The sequence below is a fragment of the Podarcis cretensis genome (genome assembly GCF_951804945.1).
Source record: "Podarcis cretensis genome assembly, chromosome: 2".
In the NCBI taxonomy this organism is placed as follows: Eukaryota; Metazoa; Chordata; class Lepidosauria; order Squamata; family Lacertidae; genus Podarcis; species Podarcis cretensis.
The window spans coordinates 28,635,674-28,655,763 of record NC_137171.1 but is presented as its reverse complement, the minus strand read 5'-3'; the positions used below and the strand labels follow the sequence as shown (position 1 = coordinate 28,655,763).

The 20,090-nt window shown below is 45.9% G+C and overlaps 1 long non-coding RNA gene across 1 annotated transcript; it reads right to left on the bottom strand.

Moving 5' to 3' along the window:
• Positions 1-2,064: 2,064 nt before the first annotated feature.
• Positions 2,065-6,699, bottom strand: LOC307210161. The gene is made up of 3 exons (XR_013835889.1): positions 6,524-6,699; positions 4,133-4,213; positions 2,065-2,242 (listed from the first exon to the last, which is right to left on the bottom strand). It is a non-coding gene; the product is annotated as an uncharacterized lncRNA (long non-coding RNA).
• Positions 6,700-20,090: the final 13,391 nt, after the last annotated feature.

Sequence of the window (20,090 nt, the reverse complement as noted above, 5' to 3'; positions counted from 1 at the left end):
GCCACGAGTCAGGATGGCAAATAGCAAAAACTGCATATCTGGAAGAACTGAACTGCTAAATACCAGTTCCCGAAGGGTAGCAGGACAGAGTGGGGAGAGGGCTGCTGAGCTCAGTTCCTGCTCTGGGAACAGAGTGTTGGACTAGATGGGACTGTGGGCTGACCAAGCAGGGCTATTTTTATTGTCCTTCCTCAAGCTAGCCAGGAGGCTTTTTCGAAAACCCATTTAAACATCGCTTATGACAGTGTCCTCATAAAAAATCTGGACTGGAAATTCCATGCAACACCATAAAGGCTTCTGAATATCTTAGCTGTAGTGGGGACAGAATGGGAAATGAAGTCCCTTGGAATGACCACAAGAAAAACGGTCCTTGTTTGGCAGCAAACAGGCACATTCTAACAGTGCTGCGGGAAAGCCAGTCTAATATTTTTTTGTCTCTGCTTGGAATGTCTTAGTAGGCCGATAATTTCCTCTTTTGCTTTTTTCCCAACAGCTTCTTACCAACTTGGTAGGATTCACACACAATGCTGTCCTAAGGATGTGTGTTGTTGCATACCTTCTGACATTTCTCTGATGGAAATAGGAACGTCCTTTCAACAACAACAACAATTTCATTAACAACAATAACAACAACAACTTCATTATTTATACCCTGCCCATCTGACTGAGTTATTGCAACCACTCTGTGCGGCTACTGACATATATAAACATAAAGGTAAAGGTAAAGGGACCCCTGACCATTAGGTCCAGTCGTGACCGACTCTGGGGTTGCAGCGCTCATCTCGCTTTATTGGCCGAGGGAGCCGGCATACAGGTCATGTGGCCAGCATGACTAAGCCGCTTCTGGCGAACCAGAGCAGCACACGGAAACGCCATTTACCTTCCTGCCAGAGCAGTACTGTACCTCTTTATCTACTTGCACTTTGACATGCTTTCGAACTGCTAGGTTGGCAGGAGCAGGGACCGAGCAACGGGAGCAACGGGATTCGAACCGCCGACCTTCTGATTGGCAAGTCCTAGGCTCTGTGGTTTAACCCACAGCGCTACCCGCGTCCCTATATAAACATAATAAAATATATATTAATAAATTAATCTAATAATAAATTATATAATAAATTAATATAATAAAAATATATTTTATATAAACATAATAAAACATTTAACATTTTAAAAAACCCTCCCTGTACAGGACTGCCTTCAATGCCTTCTAAAGGTTGTATAGTTACTTTTCTCTTTGGCTGGGGGGGTGGGGTCACATAACTTCATTCCCTCCAACCTTTCTCTGATGAAAATAGGAACGTTTTAAGGAAAAGCAGGACGTTCCAGGATCAAATCAGAAACTGGGCCAGCTTCTGTAAATCCAGGACTGATCCTGGAAAACAAGGACACTTGGCAAGTCTGTTGTTGTTGTTGTTGTTGTTGTTGTTGTTGTTGTTGTTGTTCCCTAGCCTTTCCCCATCAGAAAACAGCTCACACATGCAGAGGCACCTCCACCAGGAATTCTGAAATCCTCCGCTGCTGCTGACCTCAGCAGAGCTTCTCAAGGAGAGTCTGGGGGAGAAGGAAAAAAAACCCTCTAAAATTTGAGTTTGGGGGAGGGAGGGCTCACTCTCTATTGGACATCCACCTGCCAACAAGATGAATGCCTAGAGTGAAAAATATCAGCCGTGGGAATGAAATCAATTGTTGGCTGCAAGGGCTGGTCTGGACATGAATCCCAAACTCCTGCAATTGGGCTCCACCAGGCCAAACACAAATCAAGTTGTTTTCCCCAGGAACAGTGTTACAAATTAAAATTCCAAATCCACCTCTATTTCCTAAGCTGTCATGCCCCTTTATATCGCCTTTTTAAAAAAACAAAAACAACGCACGTGGGCCCATGCACAAAAACCCTATTAAGCCAGTTTAAGACAAAAGCACAGTTGTCGGGAGGAAGATTTGTAATCAGTTCACATTTATTAAGTGCTAGACCTCCTGGTGGTTCTCTCCCCCCCCCCCTTCCTATTCTTTCTCTCCCTCCCCCCCCCCCCTGCATTTTCATAAAATAGACTGAGACCCAGGGACTCTCCGAGGCCACCTTTTCTAATTAAAATAATTACAACCTCCTAGCATCACTTAGGGGCATATTTATTCACTTTAGCTCTCGGAAGCCAACGAAAAAGAATCTGGAATTTCAAGCAGGACTGGAACAGTTGCTTCTTTCCTAAGCGGGGCTGGATTTTGGCTCCCCTTCCCCACATTACTGAAAAAGAAATGAGAGAAGAAGGGTGGGGAATATTTATCAAGTTTGCCTTACAAACTATCATGGAGAGAGAACAGGGAAAAGCGGTATGAACTTTTTTTATAACATAGGTATAAGTGGGGTTGTGGCAGATCCAGTGTCAACACATAGCATCCTTGGGAAAATGTCCACTATTTGGACGCCAGCCCTGGGCCCCTGTGCTGTGGGGCAAGGGGGTGGGCGTTAAAGGCTTGGAAGGTAAAGGTAAAGGGACCCCTGACCATTAGGTCCAGTCGTGACCGACCCTGGGGTTGCGGCGCTCATCTTGCTTTATTGGCCGAGGGAGCCAGCGTACAGCTTCTGGGTCATGTGGCCAGCAGGACTAAGCCTCTTCTGGCGAACCAGAGCAGCGCATGAAAACGCCGTTTACCTTCCTGCCTATTTATCTACTTGCACTTTGACGTGCGTTCGAACTGCTAGGTTGGTAGGAGCAGGGACCGAGCAACGGGAGCTCACTCCGTCACTGGGATTTGAACCGCCGACCTTCTGATCGGCAAGTCCTAGGCTCTGTGGTTGAACCCACAGCTCCACCCGTGTCCCTGAAGGCTTGGAACTGTCCTTTAAATCCACGTCCGACCGATGCTCTCCTTGGAAAGATCACAGCTCAAGGGTAGACCATCTGCTTTGCATGCAGGTCCGACCCACCTATGAGGCGGGATGAAGCAGCCGCCTCAGGCAGCAGAATGTGGGATTTGAACCCATGAGCCTAAGATTAAGAGTCTCTGCCACGTGAACTATCCCAGACAGCTCCATGAAGAAGGCTCTGAATCAGGGATCGGGGAACCTGTGGCATTCTAGCTGTGTTCATACTCTTAACTTTCACCAGCCCGGGCAAACTGTGGTGCAGTGCCGGATTTACATATAGCTAAACAAGCTATAGCTCTCTTGCCCCCCCCCCAAAAAAAATGTAAAGGGAAAAAAACTGGGTGTACATTTCCAAAATATAAGATAAAAAACAAATAATAATGATAATAATAAATAATTTTTATTTATACCCCGCCCTCCCTGGCCAGAGCTGGGCTCAGGGCAGCTAACACCAGTAAAATTACAATAAAAACATAATGGGGGGGGAGATCAATTTAAAATACAGGTTAAAATACAATTTAAAATGCAGCCTCATTTTAAAAGTAGCCAAAACCATAAGGGGCGGGAAACATAAGGGTCAGACTGAGTCCAAACCAAAGCTCTGTCTTGCAGGCCCTGCGGAAATAAAGTAAAACCTGCATACAGCAACATTGTTTTGTGTTGTATAGGCTCCTAAGATGTAAGGCCTTCTAGCCTGCTCCCTAAACTATCACTGGTTTGCTCATTTCTATATACAGGGTGCCTACATTTAGCATGGAATGGTTGCATGGCAACATCTGCAAACGGCTTTAGATACCTATTAAAGGTAAAGGTAAAGGGACCCCAGACCATTAGGTCAAGTCGTGGCCGACTCTGGGGTTGCAGCACTCATCTCGCTTTACTGGCTGAGGGAGCCAGCGTACAGCGTCATGTGGCCAACATGACTAAGCCGCATCTGGCGAACCAGAGCAGCACACAGAAACACCGTTTACCTTCCCGCCGGAGCGGTACCTATTTATCTACTTGCACTTTGATGTGCTTTCGAACTGCTAGGTTGGCAGGAGCAGGGACCAAGCAATGGGAGCTCACCCCGTCTTGGGGATTCGAACTGCCGACCTTCAGATCGGCAAGCCCTAGGCTCTGTGGTTTAACCCACAGCGCCACCCTCGTCCCATTTTAGATACCTATTAGGGTCCATAAATTACCATATAGCATATATTCAACACAAAAAACAGCAACAATTTGTTGTTGACAAAGGACAGCTGGACATATAAAGGGCTCCATTACCTTCAGTAGCTTAGGGCCTTATCAATCCTAAATCCGGCCCTGCAGTGGCTCCACTGGTCTGGGGCGAAGGGGACTGGGGTCCTGCAACATATGAAGGAGCCACAGGTTAGCCACCCCTGGCTTTAAACTGACAGCAGCCACATCTCTGGATCACTGGCACATCTGAACTTAGCACACACTACTCACTAGACTGACTTCGGTCACGGCAGCATATTAAATAGCTATTGCCTCCACCAGGAGAGTTCAGTCGAAGAGTAGCAGAGGGGAAACCACCACAAAGTGCAAATTCCTAAAAGAAATGACTTCATGTCAGCTAATCATCGGACTGTAAGGAAAGTCTGAGCAGAATGCTTGATTCATGATCCTGTGTCCCTGAAACAAAACAAACACCTGTTTGTTATTGTCAGCCTGGATAGCTCAGCTGGCTAGAGCTTGGTGCTTATAACGCCAAGGCTGCAAGTTTGATCAGTCGCATATTCCTGGATTGCAGGGGGTTGGACTTGATGACCCTCGTGGTGCCCTTCCAGCTCTACAATCCTATGATTCAAACAAATAATGTTGTATATCGAATGGATGCCCTTAGAAATGATGGTCTTTCTCCAAACTGACCCGGCTGTAATTCTGAAGGATTCCTTTTTAACCCCAGCTATGGTTTGGTTTTGTGGCTTTGGTTTGTTGTAAGTTTGTACTGCATTTATCACTCTATCCACTTAAAATGTTCAGGTTTCGGTAGAATTTAGCTGCTGAATTTGCAAAGCGATTGCACACGGCACAAGAGGTGTGTGAGCTGAAACGATCAACACAGAAAGAAAACAGGTGCCGGGATTGCTCTTTTGCTCTCGGTGTGTTTTGCTATATTATTTTTCAAGGGAACCCTTCCCCCCAATTAGTTGTAATTTATTCCTGAAACAAGGTAAGAAACAGCTCAGAAATATTCATAGCTTCAGCCGACTAACTCCCAGGCATCTATTTCTGATGACTCTTTGGAAAAGAAGGGATAAAGAATTCTGCCCCCTCTTTTTTGGAGAAGAGAGAATAAGAATTCCTCCACCCTTAGAAAAAGATTATATATCAAAACGCATTGGGGATAAAAGAACAAATTCAAGCAGCTGGGTTTTTTTTTCTGTTTTGGATTCCCCCCCCCAGCTGCCTTTGATCTCCCCCTGTTGTGTGTATATTTTATCATTATTAATTTTTTTATATAAAAAAAAGAGTCCAGGCTTATTTTTTAAAGTTATTTTAAAAATGCAGAAACACACAGCAATCCAAAACATTTTCTGACCAGATGTCAGGGAAATGAACTGATATGTGAATAACCTTTTCAGAATTAGCTGTAGAGAGAAATGGACCCCAGTTCAGAGTTAAGTGAGAACAGGGTTGAATACACACCATTCACGTAAAGCACATTTTCCTCTCCCTCCTGGGAACCACAGTTTACTCCTCACAGAACTACAATTCCCAGCACCCATAACAAACTACCAGAGACAAATAAGGCAGAGACAAACAAGGTCAGGTCCAGGGCACCAGACCAGATGAAGGTGAGCAGACATTTGACTCTGGCTACGGGTTCAAGGGCCTAGTTCACAGAGGTAGAACATGGTGCAAAGTACAGGTGAAAAACTCTAGATCTGTTTCCCAGAAGCCCCTTCCCCCTTCCTTCTGCAGGAGCTGAGGAAAAGCTAGAACCATCTAGGATAACTAGATCAGCCTCAGAGATGCCTTCTCTTCCAGGTACAGCAGACACACAACATCCAACCTTTTAAAGATGCTAATGGGAATGAAATGGGCAAATGCCATTCCATGATTTAATTCCCTTTTACATATGTTTAGCTTCCTGTGGTGAATGTATTTTAAATTGAAATGTGACCCATTGTGAGGAACATCCATCCTGCATTCTTCTTTTTTTGTGTTTTAAAGCTTCCTTTCTTCTTTGAAAAGGCTTCTCACACCTCTTAATAGTCTGGAGTATCTGAAAAATAGGTGAGCTTTTGCCCTGACACATCTGACACAATGAAGGACATTTCAGAGGTATGCATAGAAAATGCTATCAAGTAAGCAGGAGGCAAACTTTTTAAAGTCACTGGGCTATATGAAGTTCAAAGTACTGCATTTAAATCAAATCCAGCAACACCAGCAATGGTAAATGCAACTCAAGGGTCACAGAAGTCAACATGTCTCATCAGCAGGCCTCAGAGGAGCCTCCATCTCCACTATTTAGGGTGCTCCTGCTTCAGTTGTAGACAATACAAACAACATCTACTAACTAAACATCTTCAGCAGATAAGGAAGAATGACTCCAGTCTTCCTCTTGTCCGTAAAACGCCTGACCAAATAAAAATGCAATTTTTATTGTGGCCAGAATTTGAATGGTGGGGTTCTGATAATACTCACTTTGCAGCTTCTCATTCCTCAAACAAGAGGATGTTTACTTGAGATATCTCTGTTAAGGTGTCCCTTGAGCATCGCCCTGGAGGATTCTTAAGCTCTTGAGTATTATGCATTCCTTCCTCGAAACAAAAGGGGGGGGGAAAGAAGCCCTCTGTCATTACTTCATTTTGATGTCATTGGCCATCAGGCTGTAGAAGGTAAAGCATTTAAATCTACACAAAAACCTTATTTTTTGGGGGGGGAGGCAGGGGGCAGGGCAGAGGAGGATTAGATGACCTCATAGTGGTAGCTCCAAAAGTGGCTGAATGAATTGATTTTCTAAATCAGGGCTGGGATACCTCCAGCCCCTTTGCCAGTCTTGGGCCGTGGGCCGCAGATAGGTGGATGGGCTCCTAGCCCAACATGGAGAGGCACAGTTTTGGGGCCCCTCTGGGTCTGCACCCTTGGAGGGGGCCAACCTAATCAACCCCCTAGATTCTGCTAGGTAGAAAATTGCTAGTCTCTGGAAAGAACTGGAGTACCCAGCACCCTTAACAAACTATAGTTGCCAGGTTTCTTTGGGAGAAGTCATGTGCTTTAAATGTATACAGTGTGGACGTGACTGAAATTTGCAAGAACCTCCAGACAGCAGCCTTCAGAGCCTTAAAAACCCCCCCAAAAGTGACCTCTCTCTGTCAAATCTAGCATCTCCTCCCTGCAAGCTGTTGTTGTTTAGTCGTTTAGTCGTGTCCGACTCTTTGTGACCCCATGGACCAGAGCATGCCAGGCACTCCTGTCTTCCACTGCCTCCCATAGTTTGGTCAAACTCATGCTGGTAGCTTCGAGAACACTGTCCAACCATCTCGTCCTCTGTCGTCTCCTTCTCCTTGTGCCCTCCATCTTTCCTAACATCAGGGTCTTTTCCAGGGAGTCTTCTCTTCTCATGAGGTGGCCAAAGTATTGGAGCCTCAGCTTCACGATCTGTCCTTCCAGTGAGCACTCAGGGCTGATTTCCTTCAGAATGGATAGGTTTGATCTTCTTGCAGTCCATGGGACTCTCAAGAGTCTCCTCCAGCACCATAATTCAAAAGCATCAATTCTTCAGCGATCAGCTTTCTATATGGTCCAGCTCTCACTTCTATACATCACTACTGGGAAAACCATAGCTTCAACTATACAGACCTTTGTTGGCAAGGTGATGCTTTTCAAGATGCCATCTAGGTTTGTCATTGCTTTTCTCCCAAGAAGCAGGCATCTTTTAATTTTGCACTCTCCTCTTTCACCCTCAATAAAAGGTTCCTTAATTCCTCCTCACTTTCTGCCATCAAGGTGGTGTCATCTGCATATCTGAGGTTGTTGACCGCTACCTCTCTCTGTCAAATCTAGCATGTCCTTGCTGCAAGCTGTTAGCATAGGCTATCATAGGATCCAGGACCAAAAAAGAAAAGAAAAACCTCTCCTTACTGCTTCCTAAACAGTTGTCCAACCTTTAATTGAAGGGCTTATAAATCAAGTACAAGTTCCATGCTCGTGACATGGTAACAGAGAGATGGAGAGACATCTGGGAGAGACAGTCCTCTGTTATCAGAGAAATCTGGGCGCCTCCACAGGTAGCAGACCCGGCAAGACTAGGCAAGAAACTGTCACGGTCTGGCTGCTAATAAAGATGGTCAGGGAGGCAGCCTGCCCTCCTGCTCCTCCTATTCTTTCTACCACCTTTTGTGTCTGTGTCAAATGCAGGTTGCCTCTTGCTCAGGTGTGTCTCAGGAGCAACATGGAGGGAGGAGGGGAGATCGAAGAAGTGAAGGGGGAGAATCAGGCACAAATCAGCACAACCCTCCCACCCTATAAATTGTCTCTGGAACTATGTGTTGCCTGAGACCCCCTCAGATGATGTATGGGAAGCACCTGTCATCTGGGAAGCCCAAGGAACAATTGAATGAGACCTGCTCTCTTTTTTTAGACAGGTAAAACCAGTGTTAGAGCAGAAAGCCAAGGGGGGAAAGAGAGCGGAAGTCGGTTCTTCAGGCAAATCTGTCAATGGGTGGAAAGATGACTCTCTGAGGTCAAAGGTTCCAATCTGATCTGAGGTCAATGCCCATTGGGGGGGGAATAGTGACCTGACCCCACTGGACAATGAACCAGAAGGTGGTGGTGGGGTCAGGTCACCTCCTTGTCCCACGGTTGGAGAGGGTTCTTCTGAGGCCCAGTTCCTTCTGCTTGTCCATCTCCAACTAGTCAGCAGGGATGGAGGAGCCAGATGGCACACCCAAGGGCACCGTGTCAGATCTGAGAGGGTAGGAGATTCACAGTAAAGTGGAAAGATCTGCTCTGCGGCATAGTCAACAGCAAAAAGCAGCATATGTTCAGAACCAATGGTTGGGGTTGCCTTTTATAACACGTAGTAATGGTTGCAAGGCGTGCTTCCAGATGGGGCTTTATTGTGAGATAGTTGCTCCTAACATACGTGATTTACTTCTTTTTTTACACTGTTCACATGACATTGTGGGCATCAAGCTGCCAACCCCTTATGCCGTCCCCCTTCTATATAATCTGGATTTATCCTGTTGCTGGTGGCCCATTTGTGATACCTGAATGACCCTTTGCTGTTCAATGGAAACCAATTCTGTGCACGTCAAATGAAGGCCACTCCTTTGCCTGCCTCCCACCTAATGTTGCATCTGGGTGTGGTTTGGAGAAAAATGGTCTAGAGCAGGCACCCCCAAACTCGGCCCTCCAGATGTTATAGGACTACAACTCCCATGATCCCTAGCTAACAGGACCAGTGGTCAGGGATGATGGGAACTGTAGTCCCAAGACATCTGGAGGGCTGAGTTTGGGGGTGCCTGGTCTAGAGGGGCAAATTGGAACCCCTGCTGAGCCACATTCAATGGCTACTAACCATGAGGGCTTTGTTCTACCTGCAGGCAGTAATAAGTCTGAATACCAGTTCCTGGAACTACAGGAGGGGAGAGTGTTGCTGTGGTTGGGTCCTGTTTTTGGGTTTTCTCACAGGCATCTGGTGAACAGGATGCTGGACTAGATATGCCACTGACCTGATCCAGCAGGCTCTTCTTAAATTTGGTGATTCCCCATCCCTGCTGTGTGATATGACGCCCACATCTGGAAGCCCAAGATCTAGATCCTTAAGCATGGGATTTTGCGCATTTGACATGTGTACATTGAACATTGTTTATAAACATAGCCATTCAGCATATAGAACTTGAAAGCTGACCCCGAGATATAGGTGCTCCTGTTATTATAATCACCTAGGTCTGTAACCACCAGTGTGGTGTAGTGGTTAAGAGCGGTAGTCTTGTAATCTGGTGAACCAGGTTCGCGTCTCCGCTCCTCCACATGCAGCTGCTTGGGCTAGTCACACTTCTCTGAAGTCTCTCAGCCTCACTCCCCTCACAGAGTGTTTGTTGTGGGGGAGGAAGGGAAAGGAGAATGTTAGCCGCTTTGAGACTCCTTTGGGTAGTGATAAAGTGGGATATCAAATCCAAACTCTTCTTCTTCTTCTTCATGGCAGGTGAGAGTGGGGCAGCAGGGAGTAGGGCACCGAACAAACTACAACCCTCCCCAGCCTCTGTAAGAAGTCCCATCGAATAACTGCTTGATTCAGCCTCCTCTCTTTCTAAAATTCAATGGTACAGAAATGCAGGAGGTTTCCAGCCAGGGCTGTGTATATTCTATTCAGCAAGCCAGAATTAGTTTTTGATCGAAGTATTGGCATAATGAGAATTTTATTTATTTTAAAGCATGTTTCTGGCCCCCGTGGTCACTTTGCGAGTGTGTTGAATCGAGTGAAGTCTCAGGAACTGAAGCTGGCTGGACAGTGCTTCTCCCAAAGGCCACAGGGTGAGGCTTCCGTCTAGCCTAGTGCTTGCACAACTTCCTGCCCAGTGCCTGTCCTTTCCCTGCTGTCTACCTAGCCCTGATATACATGTGTTTCCTCGCTCCCTCCCTAAGGAAGGCATCTCTTCCTGCGCTGCCAGCTACAAGCTGCCTTGAAGGCCTACTTATTCAGGCAAAAGTACATGTGACACACAATTGTAGGTGACCCACTTTCCCCCTGTTTGACAAACTGCAGTCAAACCCCTTCATGGTGCGAACAGTATCTCCTCAGACTCATCCAAGAATTCTGGCTCCCCCGTCACAAACTGAGCCTGATCCATGGCTTGGTGCTATGCGGGGGGACTCCAAGTCATGTGCTGGCCATAAAGTCAGGTCATGATTCTGCGGATCTTGTGTTTATGCAGCCCCACCTGCAAAACGACTCATTTTGGGAGTTTCTGCTGAGCAGTGGCAGCACAGGAAGGCAGGTGGTATGGGGGCTTGTGGGTGGTATGGGGGCTTGTGGGTAACACAAGAGTTTCAGGGCCCCAGAGCCACTGTCCATCTCCTGGGTCCGATCTTCCAAACAAAGCTCAACAACTTTAACCCATCTTGGCACCCCAGGCACCAATGGGGGTTGCTATGCCAGTGCTGCTGTGTACCAATGCAAAGGATACCACCAGCAGTAACTTCCACCCGCTGTTTGGGGTGCTCCTTGACAGCAGCACCCCAACCCCAGCTTCCACAGTGGATCTGGGGAGGACTGGGCAGAGGGACACCTCTGTCTCATCCAGACCCCTTTCTGCACTGCTGACCAGGTGTTTGGATTGCTTTGTTAAACCTTAAGGTGCTGCAGAACTCCTTGCTGTTCTTACTAGGAAGTAAATTCCAATGAACTCAATGGGAATTCCAAATAGACACGCATAATACAGTGGTACCTCGAGTTACATACGCTTCAGGCTACATATGCTTCAGGTTACATACACTTCAGGTTACAGACTCCGCTAACCCAGAAATAGTACCTCAGGTTAAGAACTTTGCTTCAGGATGAGAACAGAAATCACACAGCGGCAGTGGGAGGCCCCATTAGCTAAAGTGGTGCTGCAGGTTAAGAACAGTTTCAGGTTAAGAACGGACCTCCGGAACAAATTAAGTACGTAACCCAAGGTACCACTGTATTGGGCTTTTGGAATACCAAGCCCGAAATCCGCAACATATTGGCCTGACTGCAAACCCTGTTGCACTCAGTGGAACATAACTTCTTCTGAGTAAGGATACATAGGACCAGGCTTCCTCCAAACCAGGCCATCCTGGACCAATAACAGCAGGTCGACAAAAACGCACTAGGTGTAGGGAGAGTAATCTTCCAGTCATAGTGAGAAATAAACAATGTAAGAAGTTTCTTCTATCGCTTTTCTTTTGCGATGTCCACATAGTGAGTGAGTTAGGTAGAATATCCTGGGATTTTAGTTTGTTAACTTAAAGGCTCTTATTGGAGGAGTTTGCTTGGCATTTTTGAATTCGGCTTCAAGGCAGGAAGAGATGGTTTCACAAGGATATGGTTTTGCAGGAAAAGGGTGTGCTCTGGCCAGAAGGAATGTATCTTGGAAGAAAGCAGGCATGGTGTCAGGCTCAGTTCTGTTTACCAGAAGCCAGAGAAAGAGAGAGAAAGAGATAAAGAGAATGTGAAAGAGATACTACAGTATCTCCTCCTATCAAGCAACATGTAGCTGCATCTGTAGGGCAGATATCTGCATTTCTTTAGAGACAAGTGACCTGAGAAGAACCCATTTGGTGGCACCACAGACAGAAAGCCAGACCCCCAGGCCAGAGGGCTCAGCCTCGGATTCAAGCTGATGCATTGATCACATTTCTCCAAGCTGATATCGCAGGCTGTCTGCAGACTTAGGAAAACATCAGACTTCCATTAGAATTCCTGGGCCCCAGGCAACGAGATAGGAACATATATAGCACTGACATGCTACATGCATGCTACAGATTGAGCAATGGACACATTCCTACAGCAGGGAGCAACCTGCCACTCCTTCCTGTCTCCCCCCACCAGTTCCTAGAAGATGCTGAGACAGTTCTCCATGCACACAGTGCTACACATGTCTGACAATTCGGCTGCATCTGCTGCTACGTTATGTTACGAAACTTCAGCTAGTGCAGAATGCAGCAGCCAGGTTGCCCACTGGACCAGACGATTTGAGCATATTACAGTGAGACCTCAGGTTAAGAACTTACTTTGTTCTGGAGGTCCGTTCTTAACTTGAAACTGTTCTTAACCTGAAGCAACACTTTAGCTAATGAGGCCTCCTGCTGCCGCTGTGGAACCTTGGTTCCCGAACTTAATCCGTTCCAGGAGTCTGTTTGATTCCTGAAACAGTTCAGGAACCAAGGCGCGGTTTCTGATTGGCTGCAGCAGCCGGGCATTCGGGCGTTCGGCTTCCAAAGAATGTCGAAAACCGGAACAATTATTTCTGGTTTACGTTTGTTCGGGAGCTAGAACGTTCAGCTCCCATGGCGTTCGGGAGCCGAGGTTCCACTGTATATACATTTCTCTGATTTAACAATCATTTTGACATTTTAAAACTTGACTTCCTTCCCCCTCTTTCTGCGGTTCCTTAAATTTAATCTATTCTGCATATCCAAATTAACTTAACTTACTCATTTATTTATCTGCTTTTAAGTTTTGGTTTATTATTGTATATGGGGGGGGGGGAATTGCTTCCTTCAAATCAACACAGGGGTGCAGAACTGCAGCAGTTTGGGCAGGGGGAGAGCATTGCCACGCTGGTGTTGCCTATAATTAACATCCAGGTACTCAAAAGGCTAAATGCACCATCCATGCACACCTTTGAGAGCTGAATCCCGAGGCATGGCAACTCTAGCGGCTCAAGCTTAAGGAAACGTTAACAAGGAACACAGGAAGCTCTCTTATAGGAAGTCTGTCTCTTGTCCACCTGGCTCTGTACTGTCTAGTCTGACAGGTAAACAGCTCTCTGGAGCCTCAAGGTGAGGCCATCCCTGTAACCTGCTCGCTGGATCCTTTTAACTGGAAGTTCCAACCTGAGGCCCACGGCATGCCACGCATGTGCTCTCTGCTACTCTGCTAGAGCTCTCCCTGCCCGACAAAAGACAAAAAAAGACAAAAATGGGGGACGAAACAGGAACAGTGATTTGCCAGAAACAGGGACAAGACAACTGGGACCAGCAAAACATATGAAGCAGTAACAAAGAAGACAGAAGGAAAAACCCTCCTGAGTTGCTTTGGAACAAACACGCACACTGGTTCTGAAGCAGCAGACCCACTCAAAAGATAGATCAAGGATTTAGAAGAAGAAGAAGAAAAAGAAGAAAAAGAAGTGTTTTTGTTTGTTAAGGGTTAGGCGCAATTGCAGTGGACTGATTGCACAGCCAGCAGGGTGGAAGAGAGCAAAAGGCAATAAATTGAGTACAAGGGATGACTTGGTTTGGTTTGACCCTGACGGAGGAAATCCATGCATTGTAAACTAAGAGGTTGTTACAAAAGCTGTTCTGAGCCAGGAAAGACCTTGAATGGCAAATGGACAGGCAGGGGAGTTGAGAACCCACCTAAAGCTGGGAAGGTTGCACTTGCCTTGACAGGTGCCTATCCCAATGTTTTGCCAAAATTGAAGTAGCTCATCACGCTTCGTTGGTATGATTTCATAGAACTGATAGCCCTTTCTTGCCCTGCATGTTAGCTGATAACTCTAATGTGTTATAGCTGAAGCCTTATGGCTAGCTCTGACTGGATGTAGAAGCGGTTCTTCCCTCTCCACTGGCACTTGGATCTTTCCAAAGCTCTCTAGCTATGCAATGAAGAAGATTCAGCTTCAACCATCACCTTCTATAGGGGGCATTCCCTAGGGCAGGTACAGGAAGGGAGACTCGTATTGCACCCAGGCATTGCACCCATATTGCACATTTCCCCCTGGGTGCTAGACTAGATGGGCCACTGAACTGATCCAGGAGGCTCTTCTGTACTTCTTCGGATGGTAGACTGCTACAACAAAAGCCATTCTATCTCTCTGCTGTTTTCTAATCTATCATTTTGCAGTTTACCGGTACTTCTGCTGCTGCTGTTGTGTGTATATACAAAGCTTTGAACAACTTGGGTCCAAGAAACCTGAGGCCTTATATCCCAGCCTGTACCCTGAGATCAGCTGAAGGAGTACTGTCAGTTGTCCCCTGTGTAACTGAGGCCCAACTGGCCTCAATCAGGCCAGCCATTCAGTATCCCTGGTCCCATACTTTGGAACACTCTCCCAGCAGAGATGTGGTGGGCAGCCTCACTTTTTACTTGTAGGTGTCTCTTGAAGGCCATTTTATACCAACAAGCCTGTGCAGTTGTTTAAAATTTCCTTGAGTCAGTCATTTCTATGATTGTTCTGTATTGCTTTTATTTTTTATGTTTTTTGTCATGTCCTGATATTTCATAAGAGGTTGCTGTACAAATACTATTATAAATAAAAAAAATTCATGCTAAAACCTGAGCAGCAAAATCCCCAAATGAGTTTTATTGACTTATTTTTTTTATCACAGGTCAATGGATGGGCATTTACAAATGTTAACAGGTACTACACTTGATCATAGCCAAAAGGCCAGGAAGCATTTATGCATTTGGACTCTTTGTTGCTTCTGCAAGATCTTTTATGCTGGGAGGAAGGAGTCTGCTTCATCAGGGTTCTATGGGACTGTTGTGACTCAAAAGCCACATTGAAAACAAATAACCATGAATCATCAGGAACTGCCACATGGCATCAAATTGCAAGATTCGGGTTCCTATAAATGCAAAAGAAACAGCCGCTGATTCTAGTACCTATACTTAAAGGACAGTTTCACACATAACAATTTTCCTGCTTGGATGTTCACAAGAATATCCATGGATACCTTTGCATGTGCAGATCACATATATGTCTATTTTATAACGTGCACAGATGCTGGGAACCCATGATTGGCATGGCAACAGGTGGCTCCCCAAGCCAAAGGCAAAAAGCAGATGAGCAATTGTCACACTTTCCTTCTGTACTTATGTAAGAAGGTAGGATTTGAGGAGCAGTTTTAAGCATGACATGAAGCTACAGGAAGACCACTGGACATACACAGGCAGCACAACGTAGGAAACCGTGGCACACTGATCTCTTACGAGGACTAGTTAGTTAAATACCTCAGTAATAAATAATAAAGCAAACAAATATCCTTTTCTCTTTCAGTCAGCCATGCCTTGTTCTGGTTCTCTGAAGCTCTAGATTTCTCGCTGCCTGAGCAAAGCTGCAAGAGCATCTGTAGGAAAAAAACGAACCTCTCTGTCCTCATGGAAGACCTTCTCTATAGTACAATTGCCATGGAAGGCGACCTTTGCCTGCGAGCAACCAACTCTCAGCAAGCATCATCAAGGCCATCATTTCTACTAAATGACTCCAGGCGGCTGCCTAGGAAGCACCTCTTTGAAAGAAGGGGAGAACTGTTTTGTTTCAACAGCAGCTGCGAGGAATCCTCATCCCTGCATCCCTCCACCAATCACATTAGTCCAGGATTGACAGTGGGTCAGCACAAAACCACAGACTTAAAAGGATGCTGTAGCAGAACCAAGCTATAAAGGAACGAGATGGGGATATAGAGGCAATCCACCCTGGAACTAGTGGCCAAAAGAAAATCTATGTACACACATCACACGGATACTGCATGGCAGGGCCTGTAACCAAAGCCACTGGGTAGTTGATGTCACCAACTGCTGTTTGGCATTTTGGTTAATGATTTCTGTGCAAGGGTGCTTCAAATGACCTTTTTCCATGAGAGTGGGATGGGGGATCGGTTGTCTAAGGAACAAGGCCCCCCCCCCTCCACCCCATATTTGGCTCTTCCGGTATTTCAAGAGTCTAAGCACGCCCTCTGCTGGATATTCAGCAGACTTGCTCAGAATAGGCTTGGGAACAGGGTCAAATCACTCTTGAAAAGCCACCTTTTGCATTTGAAATAATTCTGAGGGACGCATATTGCTATGTTAATTGTGGGGGAATCGGTGCTGGCCTTTACTCATTCTGTGCCAGCTCCCTTTTAACTCTGTGCCCCATACATAATGCCCCCATCACTCTGAAAACTCCTCTCAGGTATCCTTCCTCTCTCTCTCTCCCATAACACACAGAAAGACACACTCTTTCTCTCTCTATGAACCACCACAGATCTGTATTCTGTTAACTCCCTCTTCCCACTCCACCCTGTGGTTTTCTCTGCAACCCCATCTCTTACAATTCCCCCCTCTCTCTCATACACAGATACCACACACTTCCAGTCTCTCTTTAAAATTCCTTCCTACCTTTTCCTCCCAGCCACTTCTCGCTGAGTTCAGCAGCAGAAAAAAGACAACTTACAAGGCTTTCACACTTTTCCCTCCCTGCAATTCACAAGAGGAGGAAAGCATAGGCCCAGCAGCCTTGGCGCAACAAGCAGAAAAAACTGATGTCAACTCCAGCACACACCTGGGAATCCAGGGACTGCATGAGCAATAAAGATGATTCTGGCATTCCCTCATCTCCAGCTTCGTCTTTGATGGGATGCTTGAGCATTAGAAGCTCCTGCAAAAAGGAAGGAGATGGTCTGTAAACAAAAGAATACTTCGTATTCCCCCAAGAAGTTGAAGCTAGTCAAGGAGGGTTCATCGCCCATGAGGCTTGATGTTGTGCCAGCCTGCTTTGGAGTTATTTTTTAAGGATAGAGACTTCAGATTCCATTTGTTTTTCGGGGGTGAGTATTTAAAAGGTTTTAGGGAGCTTTGCAAGCTGCGCAGTACAGAGAAGCATGGGTAAATGGGCTTCTTTATATTCAGAGTAAACATGCCTTATGGATCACCGGCCACCAAGTTGTGATTATGTGAGCCCGGGGCTCATAATAACTCTTTGGGGGGCATGCTATTAAAGCTTCATCTTTCCTCATTCCAGGGATGGCTAATTTCTGTATTCTCAAAGGCTTTCCCGTTCTCTAAACAATGGACCATAGGCTGGATGTGTATGTTGTCATACTACCCTGACTCTCGTCGCTCTGTTATTAGGGAGGGATCGGGTTTGATAATAAAGGCCAGCAAGATGCTAACACTAAAGTACAGAATCTCTTTATCTCACATAGCATTTGAAAACCATTTTCCTTATGAATGGAAGTGGGAGCAATTTTCAAAAGAGCTCATCTCAAGTGAAATTTGTTAAGATTTCCAGCTGGTCAGGTTCTTTAAAAAAACACACCAAAAACTGCCTGGGTGTAATATTTGGTTTTTGTAGCACTGCGTGAGAGCTAGCCACCGGAATTGGAGGGAGGGGGAGGGTAAAAAAACCAGGCATTTGGCATGGTTGCCAGAGTTCTTGTTGGGTAAATCTAGAATGTTTAAACCAAAGGATTGTTTTTAGTTGGTTAAGCTGTTTAGTCAATACTTGCACACTACTAAGATGCCATGTTACCGAACGAAACCCTAATGCTGTGTTTCTTACGCAATCTCATGTGAGTTGGCAGCATGCCTGGAAGAACTGCTTGCATAGCTGCCATCCATAGGCTGCTCTGTTGAGCCAGGAAAAGTGTGTGTGTGTGTGTGTGTGTATGTGTAGACAAAGAAATGTGATGTTGTGGCAGAGTGCACAGTGCTTTCACACCTGCTTTGCTGCCTCCTTCGCTACTCCAGGTTCTATGCAGAAGGGGGCAATGAGATGCCCACAAATTTTAATATCAGAAGTTGGCACAACCGTGGAATGGTCATAACTCAGCGGCAAAGTATCTGTCATGCATGCATAACATCCCTGGTTCAATCCTTGACAGAGGGCCTTCCCGTCAGATGTCAAGGAGATGAGTAACCATATAACCATATAAGACATAGGAACGAAGTATAGGGAAGCTTTTTAACGTGTAATGTTTTGTTATGTTTTTATATATGTTGGAAGCTGCCCAGAGTGACTTGGGCAACTCAGTCCGATGGGTGGGGTACAAATATCATCATCATCACCAACAACAACATCATCATCTCCGGTGAGAAAGTCCCGCCTGAAACTCTGGCGAGCTGCTACCAGTTGTGTGGAGAATACTAAGCTAGATTAGTATTGGATTGGTATAAGGTAGCTTCCTATATTCCTTACTGGTCAGGCTCCAGCCAAGATTACATGATGGGCTGCCAGCTTGCCACCCCTGTTTCATACAATGTGATGAGACAATAGAGACTGGCTCTCCTGATGTGATGCTATGTCAAGGCCGCAGGTAGAGTTTGCTGCTCTACTGGTGGCAATGGACATTGTTATTGTTCTTGGTCACCCTCTAGTGGGTGTTGAAGGCCAAATTCACTCTGCCTGAACAATAGTGTCTCCCCCCACTTCCTTAATATGAGCCTGGCCAACCACTGATGTGCATGGCAGCCATTTTGGCTTGGGACTTGAAAGCCATACCCTCCAGCATTACTCTGATGAAAATAAGGACGTCCATCATCATCATCATCATCATCATCATCATCATCATCATCATGCACCCATCTGACTGGGTTGCCCCAACCACTCTGGGTGGCTTCCGACATATATAAAAACATAATAAAACATTAAACCTTTAAAAACTTCCCTATTCAAGGCTGCCTTCTGATGTTTTCTAAAGGGTGTACAGTTACCAATCTTGTTGGCTCAGGAGTCATATAACTGAATCCCCTCCAACCTTTCTCTGATGAAAATAGGGATGTCCTAAGGAAAAAAGGGACATTCCAGGATCAAATCAGGGTGGCTTCTGTTAATCCAGGACTGTCCCTGGAAAATAGGGATGCTTGGAAGGTGTAGCATGGCTAACTACTGATGTCCCTGACAGCTATTTCGGTTTGGGACTTGGTCAGTGAGCTTAACAAGCAGAGAGCTCATAAGTTGCAGAGAAAGAGACTTAAGAGGAGACAACTCAAGTATATGTGTGAGCCAACTTTGGAATCTGATCCTTTACTTCAGGATGTGACACTCACTCCTTGTTGTGTTGGCGATGTTTAAACCTCTAAGACAAAAGCTCATGCGGAAGAGGGGCTAGCTTCAGACACAAAGGCAGAACCTCTTCAGTCCAAACTGTGCAGGTGAGGGTCACGTAGTGCCAGAGTCTGATGTGCTTGGAAATGATTGATGACCTGGTTTGGGCGGTCATAAACAGCAATCATTTATTTCTTCTCTTGTTCTCAGGCCTCGAGGCTGTGCAGATAACCTCAAAACTTGAGATTCAAACTCATGTACCTGTTTGAACCTGCGCAGACAGAACCCAGAACTTTTGTTCCTTAATTAAGTGCCGAGACAAAAATGGGATGCTCAAACGAATCGCTATTTTTCTCTGTTAGGGCCTTTGGCAACACTAATTTTGTGGTTTGGGGATCTGGTGTGATACTTCTTTTTTTTTTGCATGAATTTTTCAACATGGATCCTCAGAGGCAGCAGTTTGGATAGGGCCTCTCAGTGCAGGCTGAAGGCTGGAGAAGTGGTGTCTGTCTGTCTGTCTGTCTGTCTGTCTGTCTGTCTGTCTCTCTCTCTCTCTCTCTCTCTCTCTCTCTGTGTGTGTGTGTGTGTGTGTGTAGACACAGCCTTACTCTGCTGAATGTGTGCTGTGGAGATTATATGGGGAAAGTGTATGGAATAGTTTCAGAGCCCTTTGTCTAACAGACATTGACCTTTCTCTTCAGACATGTATAACAAAAGGACCCCTCCTCTCCAGGGGCCCTTGAAGCATCCTTTCTCATAAGCTT